Source organism: Sus scrofa, chromosome 17 (assembly GCF_054392235.1).
Source record: "Sus scrofa isolate SSC_HxYL_T2T_F1_AM1 chromosome 17, Sscrofa_HxYL_maternal_Yorkshire_Landrace_v2.0, whole genome shotgun sequence".
In the NCBI taxonomy this organism is placed as follows: domain Eukaryota; kingdom Metazoa; phylum Chordata; class Mammalia; order Artiodactyla; family Suidae; genus Sus; species Sus scrofa.
Genome location: NC_139399.1, coordinates 25,321,229 through 25,335,291, shown reverse-complemented (window position 1 = coordinate 25,335,291; position 14,063 = coordinate 25,321,229). Strand labels below are relative to the sequence as shown.

Genomic DNA, 14,063 nt, shown 5'->3' with positions numbered 1-14,063 from the left:
CCTCAGAACGCACTTTTAGAAATCCCTGACATCACACCTTCTCAGATCTCTCACTAGTACCATACGCCCAACTTCAAAAATATATTTTTTCCATAGAAAGGGAAGCATTACTTTTATTAGATATAAAGAAATATGACCTAATTTGCTGTTCTCCAACAACAGTGATGAACACCCACTTTGCTAAACACCTGCCTTGCTTGTGGGACTTCAGATGATTATAATAACCGTTCTTTGTTTTTTTTTTTGTCTTTTTAGGACCTCACCTGTGGCATATGGAGGTTCCCAGGCTAGGGGTCGAATCAGAGCCACAGCAACACAGGATCTGAGCCACATCTTCAAGCTACACCACAGTTCCCAGCAACGCCGGATCCTTAACCCACTGAGAAAGGCCAGGGATTGAACCCGCATCCTCATGGATGCTAGTCGGGTTTGCTCACCACTGAGCCATGAGGGAACTCCAAATAACCACTTTTTTTTTTTTTAATTTCAGCTGCACCCACAGCATATGGAAGTTCCCAGACTATAGACTGAATTAGAGGAGCAGCTGAGGCCTATGCCACAGCCACAGCCACAGCAACACCAGTTCCGAGCTTCATCTGCAACCTACGCTGGAGCTTGAGACAACACCAACCACACCCTTAACATCAGGTCCTTAACCCACTGAGCCACAACGGGAATTCCCTGTAACAATCATTTCTTGATGAAGAACAGAGAGCCAAATGTTAGGAAGCGAAACTACTAAGTGAATTCTCCCCATGTATTTGCCTACTCCGCCCCGCTTACTGCATCACTCAGGGACTACAAATGTACCTGGCTTCCCCCTGTGACTTTTTCACGTGGTTCCTCTTTCAACATCCATTTACAAAGAAATGTATTTGTTTAGGCTTTTTCCTCAGGGAAATCCAGAAATTAAATGACTTAGCCAACAAGGCCAGGAAAACAAATCATTTGTGTTGTGGCTGAACCATAAGGCTCACATCCTAAACACAAGCAGAGTCTGCACAGCTTTGCTCTCACAGAGCCATTTGGGAGAGGATTTTTATGGCAGCAGCTGAAATGTTTCTACCAAAACAACACCTACACTTTGCTAGAGTTATTTTCGGAGGAGAAGGTTTCCCCTACTGCTGTTTAACTTGGAAAAATGTGCAGTTGAAAGTGTAAGCACACATGAGCCTGTGGCTGCAGCCCTAGTGGAGAAAATCAGCTGCCCCTTCTTGACTGGGTAACTTCAGGCAGATCACTCAACCTTCTGGACCTCAGGTCCTCATTATACCATGGGAATCTCAGCACCCAGAGTCATCCTGAGAACTGATGAGATGATGCATGCTTAGCCCTGTGGATGTAAAAGTGTCCAAAAAGCTACAGCTGTATTCATGCAAATCCAATTTGATGCTGAATGCCTCGGAAAATAAAACTATAACAACCGATCGGTACACCATATTTAAAGAAACCACACTGGAGTTCCTGCTGTTGTGCAACAGGATCAGCAGCATCCCTGGAGCATTAAGATACAGGTTCAATCCTCTGCCCGGTACAGTGGGTTGAGGATCTGGTGTTGCCGAAGCTGTGGCACAGGCTGCAACTAAATCCTGGATCTGGTCCCTGACCCTGGGAACTTTCATAGGCCTTACTAGTCTATGTATAGAAGCTGCAGAACCTTATTTACCTACAGACCATTTACACACCTTTTCCTGGACTCTCTAAGATGGGGCCATGGACAGGAAGTCACAGAACAAACTCTCCAAATAGCTCACTAGATACGGTCAAGTCCACTAACCGGACGTCTATATCTAATTCATCAATAATGATACTGTAGAGCCTTCACTAAGTACTATGCACCAAGCAACACACTGTTCATGGATTAACTATTTTTCACAACAGCACACCCAGGGGTGTTCCATGGATACTGGGATGCCATGACCAGACCTCACCCCAGACTGAAGAACTATTTCCTCTGCTACTGCCATTGCCAAAGCATATGGCAGAAAGTGGCCCTGAGCTCTGCTCAAGGTCAAGCACCATCCCCTGACAGCTACTTTCAGTGGTCAATCAGTGAATAAAGGCCTGGCCTGCTTTAGAGCTCCCTGCGGGTCTGACCAAGGCTGCTGTTAAGGCTGCAGGATAGCTCTCCCCCTGCCCAATCTCATAGCCCTCCTCTCCCCTCCATAGGTGTTAATGTTAAGAGACAGTAGAGTTACCATAATTACTTTCATCTTTCAGATGAAAAAAGTGAGTCTCAGAGAGGTTAAGAAAGCTGTCCAGTCGCATAGCCAGTTAAGTGGTCTGGCTGGGACTGGAACCCAGGCATGCTGATGCAAGAAACCCAGGCTCTAGATTATTCTGTTCTACTCATCTGTCAAGTTTCATATTTATGTCCAAAAAGACAAAGTGGTTAAGCTGGCTGTGGTCCGGAGCTCCCGTTGTGGCTCAGCAGGTTACAAACCCAACTAATAACCATGGGGACGTGGGTTCGATCCCTGGCCTTGCTCAGTGGGTTAAGGATCCAGCATTGCTGTGAACTGCGGTGTAGGTCACAGACATGGCTTGGATCCCAAGTTGCTGTAGCTGTTGGGTAGGCTGGCAGCTGCAGCTCTGATTCGACCCCTAGCCTGGGAATTTCCATATGCCTCAAGTGCAGCCCTAAAAAGCAAAACAAAACAAAAAACAAAAAACAAAAGCGACTGTAGTCCTCAGACTAGACTGCAAAAAGCAAATCAGAATGAGAGGAAGCATTGCAAGAGAAGGCTCAGTAAACTGTAATCAGGTGAAGAAACCAAAAAACAGAAACTCCTCCAGATCTTTCACGCCAAGAGTCTGGCTACAGAGAGGTGGAATGGCTGAGGGGCCACAGAGGGAACAGGAGGCAGCCCAGAGACTAGGAGCTGTGGAGAGTGGCTAGCTTTCCCAGGAAGGAGGGATGATGGAAGGAAGAGGTGATTATCAGGGCCCAGAGACTGGAGCCAACCAGCAGAACTAGAATAGGACAGGCTGTTGTGGAAAAGGATGAAGTGTGCTGGGGGCAGAAGCTGTGGATGAGACAGAGCTGTTCCTGGAGATACCAAAGGACGCAGAAAGAGGCCAGGAGAGACACCCTTACGTCAACCCTTGGATGCCAGAGGGCAAGGGAGCCTGGGAAATGTAGTTTCCTGAAACATGGAGTAAGCGGAACAGTCAAGAATGGCTCTGAGAACTAGTCTACTCAAGTAGACCTAAAATACAACCAATCAGCTGGCAATGAGGAAGTGGAGAAATACTCCGAAGATAAAACACAAGAATTTAGAAAGTCGATCTCTCAGCACACTATTTATTTATTTATTTGCTTTTTTGGCCCGCACCCATGGCATATGGGGGTTCCCAGGCTAGGGGCTGAATCGGAGCTACAGCTGCCGGCCTGCTCCATAGCCACAGCAACTCAGGATCTGAGCTAGTCTGCGACCTACACCACAGCTCACGGCAATGCCTGATTCTTAACCCACTGAGTGAGGCCAGGGATGGAATCTGAAACCTCATGGTTCCTAGTCAGATTCGTTTCCACTGCACCATGACAGGAACTCCTATCAGCAAACAGTTTAATAGCAAGTAGCCTTACATACTCCAGCAGCCTCTAAGCAAACAAAAATAATAATAGAAAATGCCTTTCACTGACAAGGCACCCAGTTCTGTGACTTCACAGTTTGACAACTGAGGTCGAAATGGGTGAGGCCAAGAAGCTTCAGTGATTTTCTGCTTAGTAAATCAGGCAAATCAATGTAATATTGTGTAAGTATTTCCACCATAAAAATATCAAATTCATTTGACAGTGCTTAACTGGGTGGAATTTCATGATCCTGATTTTACTTATATAAAACAAAGTTTCCCACTAATGTTGGCCAAATTAGCTCTTAATGCAGCTCCTATTTTGGAAGGAAATCTGCCTTCACAATTCTATCCACTCTGTGACAAAGTGGGAGCCAGGACACAAAATTCTTTCCTCTCTTCTCAGAAGTCCTCCGCTGACTTTTCTAATGCAGCAGAAATCCTTGAGGGAAAAACTCTGAAAACAAAAACGTCTGACCAAGGATGTCCTGTCGGCACTCGCTTCAGTAGCACAGATGCTAAAACTGGATTGATCCAAAGGTTAGCATGGCCCCTGCACAAAGATGACACCCAAACTCGTGAAGCATTCCACGTACTGCTTTCCTTTTCTCATGATCACAAGTGGGCAAATGAAATGAAGGCTCCAGGAAAATGAAATGACTTATCCAGTTGAGTGCTTTTCCCACTTCAAGCACCACCGACTTTTCCTCCAAAAAAAAAATTTCCAGTCACAGTATTCAGCAGCTACTCAATGGTTAGCTATCTACTTTGCCCGTCCAAAGACATTTAACATCTATTTTAAAAATTATTTTTATTACAGTCCCTCCAGAAGGAATGCAACTTGTTCATATACAAAGATTGCAAGTACAATTTTGGTCCCTCCCACCCACTTCTCCTCTCCCCAAACACAGCTTCTTTGAAGTTATTAAAACACAATAGGAGCTCTTGTTGTGGCTCATCGGAAACAAACCTGAACAGTATCCATGAGGACACAGGTTTGATCCCTAGCCTCGCTCAGTGGGTTAAGGATCCGGCGTTGTCATGAGCGGGGGTACAGGCTGCAGACATAGTTTGAATCTGGTGTTGCTGTGGCTCAGATGCAGCTCTGATGCCTGGGAATTTCCATAAGCTGCAGTGTGGCCCTAAAATGCAGAGGGAAAAAAAAACCACCACAACACAATGGCTTGAGAGAACAGCTGAGTTCCAGGCTCAGCTTGACTTCTAGCTAGCTGTGTGGTTTTAGGCTGGCCAATCAACCTTTTGGGCCTCTGTTTCTTTATTTCCAATATAATGCAGCTATAACTAGCTGATGCCACAATCCTCTCAGCCCCAAATTGGTTCCATGGAAAGATAACACAAGTCCCGTGGGGAACCAGATAAACCCTCTCTCACTTGACCTGGCCCAGACAGCTTTCCATGAGACTGCCCCTCAGATGATGAAGTCCAGTCGGTGACCATGGCGTAGAGAAGAGTCTGACCTCATTCCTCACTCTCAGTCGACTGTGATCTCACCCAGCAGTTCTCCCATTAGGATCCAGGGCAGTCTGGCTGCAAAAAGAGCTGAGTTCTCTCCTTCTCTGCATCACACACTCTGCTCTGTAACTGGCAATGTTCTTCTACTTGGAGACTCGCCGTGTGACTTCCTTGACCAATGAGATATTAACAAACGTGATACAAGCCAATGCTGAAAAGCACCAGCGCTGTTGGGCTTCCTCTCATTCTTACTGCTCTGTCCTGGCCAGGAGAACACGCTAGGCTAGCGTGTCTGAGGATGAGAGACACATAGAGCAGAAACAAGTCATCCCAGTCTTCCTAGCTCATGCCATCCTAAATCAGTCAACAGCCAGCTGAACGCTCAGACACCAGAGCAAACCCAGCTAAGATCAGGAGAGCTGCCTGCTCAACCGACAGAGACACATGGGTGATATGAGCTGAAATCAGTCACGCCCGGATCAAGGTCAGCCGAACCCCCCAAACTTGCAAGCTAAATATGTTTGTATTATTGTATTCCATTGAGATGCTGTCATTGCTTGGTTCTGCAGCATTACAGTGGCAATAGATAACCAGCTCTCAGCCAAACTATAATGACTATTTCCAGAGAAAAGGTTCCCTGGTGGTGAAACACGTTTGGCACAGAATGCCTGCCTTAAATTTATCTTAAAGGGAGTTCCCGTCGTGGCGCAGTGGTTAACGAATCCCACTAGGAACCATGAGGTTGCGGGTTCGGTCCCTGCCCCTGCTCAGTGGGTTAACGATCTGGCGTTGCCGTGAGCTGTGGTGTAGGTTGCAGACCCGACTCGGATCCCGCGTTGCTGTGGCTCTGGCGTAGGCCGGTGGCTACAGCTCCGATTCGACCCCTAGCCTGGGAACCTCCATATGCCACGGGAGCGGCCCAAGAAAATAGCAAAAAAAAAAAAATTTATCTTAAAGGTTCACAACAGACATGAATGCTTTCCAGGCTCTAAGAAGTCCCATAGTAAAGAAATCTGTTTACCTAAAACTCTGTTTCCTTTCATCTCTTTGACCACAGACCCCCCAAGTGTGACTTGCTAATCAAATTCTCCCTCAGCTTTAGATCCCACCTCTGGATTGAGTCTCTAGCCAACCAAAAACGAATAAACAAAGTAAAAACCTTAAAGTAGTTTGAAATTGTGAAAGCTTATACTGCTTACAACAAAGTCTAATTAGAAATAAACAAAGTCTAATTAGAAATAAAGGGGAATAGGAAGTTCCTCTGTGGCTTGGCGGGTTAAGGATCCAGCACTGCTGCATCTGTGGCTACGAGAAAGGAGGAAGGGAGGAGAGGAAGGAGGGTGGAGAGGGAGGATGGAAGGAAGGAATGATGGAAAGAAAGGAGGACGGGATGAAGGGAGGATGGAAAGAAGGGAGGGATGGAGGGGGGAGGAAGGAAAAGAAGGAGGAAAACTGGAAAAGAAGAGAAATGCTCTACAGGTATCTGAAACCCATACATAGTCTAATTTCAACTTTCTCATCTATCCCAATTTTTTTTTTTTTTTTGGTCTTTTTAGAGCTGCACCCACAGCACATGGAGGTTCCCAGGCTAGGGGTCAAATCAGAGCTATAGCCGCAGGCCTATACCACAGCCACAGCAATGCCAGATCCTCTGCGACCTATACCACAGCTCAAGGCAATTCCGGATCCTTAACCCACTGAACGAGGCCAGGGATCGAACTTGCATTCTCATGGATGCAGGTCAGATTCGTTTCCACTGAGCCATGATGGGAACTCCTCTCATCTATTATAATTTGAAGAAAAGCCTGAGGCTGACCTTGCCGTTCCCTCCTTCACAGTCCTAGGAGGCTCCACATGGCCATCCTGTTGTCATGTTCTAAGCCTTCAATGATCAGGGCCCTATACCTTATCCACTTCCTCTCCAGCCATTCTTCCTCTGCTCTAGCTCCTTCCTAGTCTACAAGTGCTCTCAGGTCTACACCTAACCAGGCTGAACTACTTTCAATTCCATCAAAAGGCCATGAGCTAAAACTCTCTAGAGTTTGGTCCTATTTGATGTGAACTGAATTAGGCAGCTTTGAAATAATGTGATATAAAAGCATTAATATGGTTTCACATTACTTTGAATCAATGCTAAATCTGCCCCAAATGTCAAAATTCTTCAAGAATTCTAGTTTCAAAGCTGGCAGAGCCAAAGGAATTCTACACTCTGTTTACAGAGTGGCCACAGGGTGGCACCGTATTAGCTGATAAAAGGAAATACCATCTTTTGTCACAATTATTCTTGAATGATTGGAGTTCTAAATTTGCAAGGACTTCAGAAACACATCTCTTCTTCCAGAAACTCTCCCTCACCTCTTAACCATACCCAAGCCCAAACACACAGAGTTCATCAGCTCAATTTCAATTCATCCTTCCTGTATCACTTGACAGAATACTTCTCCCTGGAAACTTTTCCTGAAACCCCAAGAACAGGTTGTAAGATGCTCCCATGACAGAAGTTATCTGATTTTAACATTTTTCCACTATAAATGTCTATCATTTGGTCTAGTCTCCTTCATGGGAGAGACCCCTAGCTTGACAGGTTCATAGTATATGATCGATGAATATAAGATGGGTTCACACATGGACGGATGAATGGATAGATGGATGGATCGATGAATGGATATTTTTCTTTTCTTCTTTTTTTAAAAATCTTTTTAGGGCTGCACCCACAGCATATGGAGGTTCCCTGGCAGGGGTCGAATCAGAGCTGCAGTTGCCGGCCTCCATCAAAGCCACAGCAACTCGGGGTCCAAGCCGTGTCTGCAACCTACACCATGGCTCATGGCAACGCCAGATCCTTATTAACCCACTGAGTGAGGCCGGGGATTAAACTCGAGCCCTCATGGATACTAATTGGGTTCGTTACCAGTGAACCACAAGTGGAACTCCAATGACTAGGTACTTGGATGGATAGATGAATGGATGGATGGATGAATGGATGGAGAAATGGAGAGATGTATGGATGCTGGATGGAGAGATGGATGGAGCAATGAACAGGCAGGGTGGGTCACTGAATAAAACATGACTGATTTTTGCCATATATTCTCTCCTTACCCTCTCCTCTATCCAACCTCAAAGAAAGATAATTACAAACACTAGGTAACATCAGAGGAGGATAAGAAAAAAAAGAACCTTGATAATTTTATCAGTTGGATAAGAGTGACCATTATGAACTTTGACTTAAAACCCAGACTTTCTGAAATGAGGGTGTTACGGCAGATACCCAGCAGCCCTGCGCTGCAGCGTATCAGCTCTAGCAACAGCCCTGTGGCTAGCGTACCAGCTCCAACAGCTCTGTGGCTGCAGTGGATCAGCTCTTTTACCCGGCGAGAAACCAAGCGAGCACTCGGAGAGTTGGAGAACTCAGTTTTATTACCCCGGCGGGCTCAGAGGAGATCGCTCTCCAGAGTCTGAGCCCGGAAGAAGGGTTTCACAAGGCTTTTATGGGCTACGTCTTCCGGTCCAAGCTTGGCTAGTTGGACGGAAGTGACGTCAGGCAAGGTAGTAGATGCGGAAGCAGATGCATGGGGGAGGACTGGTTGGGGCAGTTGGCTAGACTTTGCTTAGTCATCATGGCTGGGGTCTCTCCTTTCTACATTTTATTGGGACATTTTCTCCTACAAGGGCACTTGTCAAAAGTCTTTTTTAAAAAATGCAGGATGCAGTACTAGTCTTTCTTTTCCTAATCAAAAAAAAAAAAAAAAACTTTGCTGAAAACACCTCTTCTGTTTGTTGGATGTAAACATTTTAACTCATTTGTTGAAAATGAAGGATTCACTCCAAAAATTGTGTTATGTCATGAATGTGACCTCTTGGATGGAACAAAGATGTGGGGAAGAGCTTTCTTTAGAGCTCCATGGGTCAGATTTCCTGCTTCTCATCACAAAACTCACCAGAGAAATATTTTTGTTTCACCTTGGACACCAAGTTCACTATCTTGTTACCCCATGAGTTGTCCTCTTCGGTTAGGACAAAAATGAGTGCAAACCCAGATAAGACATTTTAAAACCAAAAAAAGGCTTTATGCCCCTGGCAATTTTAGGCAGAGCTAAGAAAATAACTCTGCCATTGATTTAAACATCCTGCCAACTGACGCCAGGCTGTAGCCTTAGGGAACGTCACATGGATGATCTGGGCTGTGTGGGTACAGCCTCGTTCTCTGGGCTTTAATTTTATTTGAACTTTCGTTTGACCCTTTATAGATAGCGCATTTGAAAACAAGAGCGGTCCAGTGTTTTCCCCAGCCAGAAAAACCCAAAACAATTTTCTATGGATTCTTTTAACTCTCAAGTTAAGCAGGGGCAAAATCGGCCCCTGCTGTTTTCCAGGTTCCTTTGTGTCCTATTTCTCTAGTGTCTGAACTTTAAAAAGCCTCATCTAAAAATATAAATAACGAAGTTCCCACTGTGGCACTGTGGGTTAAGGATCTGGCATTGCCACCATTGGATCCCTGACCCGGGAACTTCCATATGTTATGGGTGTGGCCAAAAAAAAATACAGGTATATAAGTAAGAACCTGGCCATTTGGTTGCATCATCAATCAATGCTGGCAGTAGGGAACACCCTCCTTGGTTCCCCTAAATCTCAGCCTTGCAGACATGGTAACGGCCCAGCTTCTCAGAGCTGCTCTATCCTTTGGAATCTTGTTAAACTTTCAAGAATTCATTTCTGCCTCCTACAGCCTATTTTTCTGCATGCATTCCTTCCAAAGACATCCCTGTCCCCTGGGAAGAGATGAAAGCGATACCAAATAAAACAAAAGCAAACTTCAGAGGGACTTTTCAAGTAAATGCTTCCAAATAAAACAGCAATTTCTGCACTCTCTTCTTCCCTTTCTCTCTTTAACCTCCCTCAGTCCCTCAAGGTTGTTTATTTTCTTCATTTATAAAAAGCATCCACCAGGTAACCAAATCGAGATCCCTCTGGTGGAAGGGAACGCAGACAGCTATTTCCCAGAGACCATGGAACCATGGTCACCAGGACTCTGGGAGGCACAGATGAATCCACCCTGTGCTTCTTGCCAGTGCTGTTCCTTAATTGGCCACGAATAGTTTCAGTCAGCTCCAGCAATTTCTGCACCCTGTATAGTATAATCTCCTAAAACATCAGCTGAGAGTTTAGGGGCCAACTTTTAAAATAGCATCCAATTAATAATCATAGTAATAATGAAAGAATTACCAAACTGCTATGTGATTTCTGAAGCCCAAAGTGGAAGCTCAGCTAAATGAAGCAAAACTATTCCTCCATACCCCTCCCCTCATCACCTTGTAAATGTTCCATTTAGCAATGGAAATTTCTGGAACTAGATCATGTGAAATGTCAGCTTCTGACATTTTAGGTTCTATTCCCTTATTCAACATATACTAGGCACTAACTATCTTTGGATATAAAGGTAAAAATTATAGACAACTGATCTCAACAACGTCACAATTCCATTCAAAAAAGAAGCTTCTAACAGAATTTTTTCATTTGCTTAAGAAATGATCACTGAGTCCCTGGCAATATTCTAGGCACCAACGATGCCACAGTGAGTAACAGACAGAAATCCCTGCTCTCGTGGAACCTCCATCCTGGAAGTAGATGTAAATGTCAAGATTATTTACCAACTTGTATACATTTTTATGTCTTTAACACCCACCATTGAGACACACATAGAGTACTCAATATCTATTTACCAAATTATTTCAGTGAAGATCAATAACTGAAACAATATCACCCTCCATCTTAATCTGAGAGTGGAGAATTGAAAACCCCTAGGAAATTCAAAGGACACAGACTCTGTGAATTAAACAGTAACTCAGTTATTGCTTACTCTACTTCTCTTTTGCCATTTGGATTCTTCCACTAATTTATTGCTTTTAGAAATTATGCAACAGAAAATTTGGACAAAAAATTATGGTTGGCGTTATCTCAAGATTATCCTCACAGGCACATAACATCCCAAGCTGTAATCTAACCCATCTTTGACTTACACTTCCACACGACACTGGCTTCATGGGAGAGGAAACAGGAATGGAATGGGCAGATCTGGCCCCCAGGTCATGAAGCTTGGCCACAGGGTGGTAGAAACAGAAAGAAAAAGAAGTTGGCTTTTATTTTTTTTAATATTTATTTATTTATTTTTGCTTTTTAGGGCTGCACTCGTGGTATATGGAGGTTCCCAGGCTAGGGGTAGAATCGGAGCTGCAGCTGCTGGCCTATACCATAGCCACGCAGGATCTGAGCCGCGTCTGCCACCTACACCACAGCTCAGTGCCAACGCCAGATCCTTAACCCACTGAGCAAGTCCAGGGATCAAACCTGCAACCTCATGGTTCCTAGCCAGATTCGTTTCCACTATGCCATGGCAGGAACTCCAGAAGTTGGCTTTTACTCAGGCACTTATGGTCTATTTCCAGGCAGGAATTCCTGCTACATTTCAGAAACTACCTTGCAGCCTCCACCTGCATACTTTTTTTTTTTTGTATAGTTCATTTGCATCGTTGTACTAATTTCTGTTGCACAGCAAAGTGACTTAGATATACACATTTTCTTATGTTACTTTCCATTATGGTTTATCCCAGGTGATTGGATAGAGTTCCCTATGCTATAGAGTAGGACTCATTGTTTATCCATTCTAAATGCAATAGTTTGCATCTACCAACCCCAAACTTCCACTCCATCCCTCTCTTGCCCTCCTCCCCCTTGGCAACCACAAGTCTGTTCTCTTTGTCTGTGGGTCTGTTTCTGTTTTGTAGATAGGTCCCGTTGTGCCATATTTTAGAGTCGACAGAGAAGAGATATCATATTCCACCAGTATGTTCTTAATAATAGGACTTTGCTGACTCCTGAATCATCATTTCAGGAGGGCTCCTTGAGAAATGATGTCCTTGTAGTGCCCAAAACAGGCTGCTCTTAATTTCTGTCACCAAGATAAGGTTTTCTGCTTCTTCAGGGCAACTACCTCCAATTTTTAATGCATGCAAACAACAAATATTTACTAGGACTTAACCTGAGCCATGTGCAGCCCCTGACATCCTGAAGCCCACAGTGGGAAGCAGACAGTGATTAAACAGCCACACAGGCACGAAATTACAAACTGTGATAAGTGCAATGGAGGAAATGGAGATGGAACAGGGAAAGAGACTTAATCCAAAGGGCTCCATGCTCCCCTGAGGAAGAGTCCCTTGAGCCGAGATCTGCAGGGTAAGTAAGAAACTAAAGGGCAGGCGGGGAGAGGGAAGAGATGCTTCTCGGAGTTCCCTGGTGGCTCAACAGGTTAAGGATACAGCATTGTCACTGCAGTGGCTCAGGTTGCTGCTAGGGCATGGGTTTGATCCCTGGCTTGGGAATTTCTGCATGCCACAGGTGCAGCCAAAAAACAATAAATAAAGAGAGGTTCTTGCCCACGGATGCGAAAGGACACAGGGCAGGAGGGAGAGCCACATACGGGAGCAAATTAAAAAAAAAAAAAAAAAAACAAAAAAAAGCAAAACAGGGAGAGGATAACACAAGAAGTCAGAAGGCAGGTCAGGCAGAGTTTTGCGGAACATGGAAAGGAATCTCTGGAAGGAATGGACAGGACTTGGGAGCTGCTTTCAATCCCACTAAGGTTTTCATCTGCTGTTGCCTACTCTGACCACAGCTCCCAGGAGATAAGCCATCCCACTTCACACAGCCCCTCAAAGAAAATCCTTAGTAGCACAAGACCTGGCCCTCTCAACCCACAGGTGAGTGGCCAGGCAGCAACCAAAGTGAATGTCTCTTGGAAGCCTCTGAACTTGGGAGCATTTGAACCTGGGAGCTCTAAAGCCACAGAGGCTACAGCCAATTGGTGATGAACACTGAACTAAAAAGCTTCCACGAAGAGTGGGGCCTGAAGGACATGGTGGTCATACCGAGTCATGTACAAAAAGAAAAAGAACGTTTGGAACTGTCTGTTACTCATCCCGTTGAGAGGTCAAGTGTGTTCTGCCTCTCTGGGAAGCTGGCCTGACTGCTTTGACAACAGAATGAAGTAGGAATGGTCATCCAGGATTTCCAAGCCCTGGCCTTCAAGGTCCCAGGGACTTCTGCTTTTGTGTATTTGTAACATTCCCCGCTGTAACCCAGCCCCCACACTGAAAGGAGTCCAAGCCACGTGGAGGAGGATACATGGAAGGCCTCTCAGGGCCTTGGCATCTCAGCTGAACTCCCATTCCATAGCCAGCATCAACTGCCTGCAACGGGAGAGCATCGGTATTCTACTCATCTGAACCCCCAGCTAACTGCAGCCCCGAAACACCTTGTGGAGCAGAAGAACCAACCAGCTGAGCCCAATCGACCCACAGGCCTCTGAGTGATACTAACTGTTGGTGGTTGTTTTAAGCCAGTAAGTTTTGGGGTAGTTTGTTCCAAAGCAAAAGATAACTAAAGCAGAAACAGAACAAAGTATCAAATAAGTTTAGGAAAGGCTAGAGCAGATATGCAAAGAAAAGCAGAGATGCAGCCCCTGCATGACAAGGGAGTTGAAGCTTAATTCTAGGCTTTCTCCCTCTAGTTCCATGGCACGTGACTGGATTTTGTTCCTGTCTCTGTAATACAAGAACCTCAATTTTTTGACAATAAAATGTCCTTTAACACCACTAGCTTATAAGCTTTCTGTTCACAAAGACTTTGCCTACAATACCTGTGTATTATAGTCACTGCTTTGCTCAGGCCTCTGCAGAGGAATTCTTTTGTTTTTCCTTAAATGAGTTTTTTTTTTTAATTCAATGCATTTTGTTATATTTATAGTTGTACAACCTCATTGCAGGGAAATTCTTGTTTATCGGTATCCCACTTAGCAACGAGCACTCAGAAATTCATTGTGTCTACAACTATGATACTGATAAAACAGTCTTCATTGGAGTTTCCACTATGGCACAGTGGGTTAAGAATCAGACTACAGCAGCTCAGGTTGCTGCGGAGGTACAGGTTCAATCCCCAGCCCAGGACAGTTTTCACCAATT

At 44.9% G+C, this 14,063-nt stretch overlaps 1 protein-coding gene and 1 non-coding gene across 35 annotated transcripts in view; one reads left to right on the top strand and one right to left on the bottom strand.

Moving 5' to 3' along the window:
• The window catches only part of PLCB4 (phospholipase C beta 4), a 487,242-nt gene that overhangs the window by 385,265 nt on the left and 87,914 nt on the right, over positions 1 to 14,063 (bottom strand). The gene's annotated exons all lie outside the window — the stretch shown is intronic.
• LOC146395187 (U6 spliceosomal RNA) lies at positions 4,071 to 4,174 on the top strand. Its single transcript, XR_014832990.1, has one exon. It is a non-coding gene; the product is annotated as a U6 spliceosomal RNA (small nuclear RNA).